The sequence below is a fragment of the Argentina anserina genome, chromosome 5 (assembly GCF_933775445.1).
Source record: "Argentina anserina chromosome 5, drPotAnse1.1, whole genome shotgun sequence".
In the NCBI taxonomy this organism is placed as follows: domain Eukaryota; kingdom Viridiplantae; phylum Streptophyta; class Magnoliopsida; order Rosales; family Rosaceae; genus Argentina; species Argentina anserina.
In genome coordinates this window covers 15398826-15402028 of record NC_065876.1, presented here as the reverse complement: position 1 = coordinate 15402028, position 3203 = coordinate 15398826, and the positions used below count along the sequence as shown (strand labels likewise).

At 35.2% G+C, this 3203-nt stretch overlaps 1 pseudogene; it reads right to left on the bottom strand.

The window, feature by feature from the left end:
* Positions 1-560: 560 nt before the first annotated feature.
* Positions 561-2962, bottom strand: LOC126795590 (uncharacterized; annotated as a pseudogene).
* Between the last annotated feature and the right edge of the window lie 241 nt (positions 2963-3203).

Sequence of the window (3203 nt, the reverse complement as noted above, 5' to 3'; positions counted from 1 at the left end):
TCCTTCTTGTTCTTCTTCCTCCCTTTGTTGTGTTTGGAAAGAAACTAGGGGCGTCACCACACAAAGTCAGTAGTGACAAGTCACAACAACTAGTAAGATATCATATCTTTGAAAGAACACACCAGCGCAAAGGGATTAACCGGACATAAAACCGACGATGCGGCTTAGTGAGTTTGCTGGAGCTTGGAGCGGAAAATTGCTATTCTGAAAAGATATTGGTCTTACTATACGTACAACTTGTCATGAATATAAGAATGATATGTCTCTCCTCATATACAATGTTATACAACAAAAATTTATTGTATGTGGCTATTTCAAGTAAATATCATTTTGCTCCGAAAACATCTTCAAAGTCATCAACAAATACATTGTTAGCATTTATCGGATAGTACGACTCGATGAAGAGCTTGAGAAATCAGAGGTCAAGTGCAAAACTTAAAGATTATATGGTCGTTATACAGTGGCGGATCCAGGAAATTTTCTCAGCCGAGGCAAGAACTGCATGTCACTTGAAAATGTAATTTACTTCAGTTAAAAAGAAAATCAGTACAACCATTCAATCAATGACGAGGATGTAATTGTCCACGACCTGATTTCATGTTTTGAAAACAATGCATTATAGCATCATTACTGACGCTATTGAATACATCTTTCTCAATATAAACAAGCAAACTATCATTCAACCATTGATCTCTCATTCTATTACGAAGTGGATTCTTGACAATGTTCATAGCTGATAATACTCTTTCCATTGAAGCAATCGCAACTGGTAAAACTAAAGCCAAAGTTAGAAGCTTGTACACTGATGCATGTGTTATGTGTTTTCTTGTCTCCACCAATTTTTTTCCAAGACTACTGATCCATTTCAGTTCAGAAAATTCATTGCTGGGTTGCATATCATTAACATAAATATCAAGCTTGTCTTCAAGTGACAACACATCTCTTTCAGAAAAATCTCTTGAATAAAATTTAGCAAGACGAGTTAACTTTTGCTTGTCAAAAGCAACAAATGAATCATCTGGACTTAAACTTGAAACATAAATCAAAAGCTCAGAATTTACCTCATTAAATCGATCATTCAAGTCTGAAAGTTGTTTATCAATGATAGACTAAAAGACATCCACTCGATAATGATGAAGGGTCATGAACTTTTCAGCCCTACGATGTGATTTCCCATGAGCAACAAAAAGATCATTTATATCCGGAATCTTGATACCATGCTTGTCACAAAAAGAATAGACCTTGTGAAGGAAATTATCTCATTCACATTCTTCCTCCCTCATTCTTTGTAGTTGTTGCTTGCTTGCCTTCATTAAATCCATAGCATTGACAATATCTTGATCATTTCTCTGTAATGTTTGTGATAAATCATTTGTCACACCCAACACTTGTCTCATTAAAAACAAAGAAAATATGAAGTCAAATGATTGCATTTGTGTTACCAACAGATTACATTCCCCTCTTTGATCAACATTTGTCCCATCTTCACTAATCATTTCAATCACCTTAATAGTAGAAGAAAACATAGAGATAATGCTCAATAAGGTACCATAATGTGATCCCCAACGTGTATCACCTGGACGTTTAAGAGTAGTTTCTTGATTCAATCCTCTTCCACTTGGAAGCTCATTATTTTGAAGAGCATCTATGAGTTCATTTTGTTGCTGCTTCCGAAGAAGATCACGGCGTTTACATCATCTCCAATAAGGTTAACCACTCTTGTCACTAAGAAAAAAATGAGGCAACTACGACATGATTTTTAGTTAGAGTAACAAGAGTAAGTTGAAGTTGATGTGTAAAACAATGAACATAAAAGACACAATCATTTTCTTTCAAGATAAGTGTCTTAAGACCATTAAACTCACCTTGCATATTACCAACCCCATCATAGCCATGTCCTCGCAGATTGGATATGCTCAACCCATTTCTAGAAAATAGCTCATCTATTGCAAGTTTCAAGGACCATGCATCAGTACTTTTAACATGTTCGATGCCAACAAATATCTCAATTACTTCACCTTTGTTATATACATATCGAAGAACAACTCCCATCTACTCTTTTACTGAACTATCCTGAGCTTCATCCACCAAAATAGAAAATGGTGCATTACCCATGTCAAACATGATTGCATTAAGAATTTCCACAGCAGCTGCATTTATAATATCTTTTTGTATAGCAGGTGATTTCAATTGTAGATTTCCGAGAGCATTATCAAAGGCAACAACCTTCACACTATCATTATGTTCAGCAAGAAATTCTTGAAGCTCAAGAAAGTTTCCTTTGTTGCTTGAAGATTCAGATTCATCATGACCACGAAAAGCAAGACCTTGCCGTAACAAGAAACGAACACAATCAATTGAAGCATTCAAAAGAGTGTAATAGTTCTGCTTAGAGGCTTCAACTTGACGACTAATAATTGACTCCAAATGATGTTTCTGATTCATAAGAGCCTGGCAATTCAGTATAGCTTGGTTATGAACACTACCAACAATTCCAACATGCTCTTTAAGTCCCTATTTTTTCTTCCCATTGTTGTAACCTTTGGCAGTAAATGTATCACCGCCTCCTTGATCACTATATTCTGGTCTAAAAAGATAACAACTGAGGCAAAACAAAACATCTTTCTCTATGCTATACTCTAACCAGTCAAGATGATCATCAAACCAAGAAGCGTTAAACTTCCGTTTAGTTCCATATATCTCTCTTTGGGGAAATTTAGGGTTTCGAGGTTGACAAGGACCCTTGAGCAAATAATGTCGCCTAACTTGATCACGAATATTTTGGATCATAATCCAAGATGCGCTTTCGACGTGCAGGGTCTGAAGGAAGATTTTCTAAAATTTCTTCTAGTTCAGTTCTCTTTGAACTTTCACCATCAACATTGGTGTTCCTCTTCTTCATAGATGATGAAGGATCTGAAAGTTCCTCTGTTCTTTGAACTTTATGAAAGTATCTCTCCATCACTGATTTCACTGTAATCAATAATTGAATTCCAAAATCACAATAGCCCAATATCAATTTGATTCTATAAAGGGTAAAGTTCTTATATAATAAATCAAATCAAAATATCAGTAATCAAATAGTTTCTATTGATCATATCAATTTAGGGTTTCATCTAATATTGTACATCTAAACTATAAGTCTAAATTCAACCAATTCAATCAAACTCATAAATCATTCGATCAATGAGGCACTGAGCCAA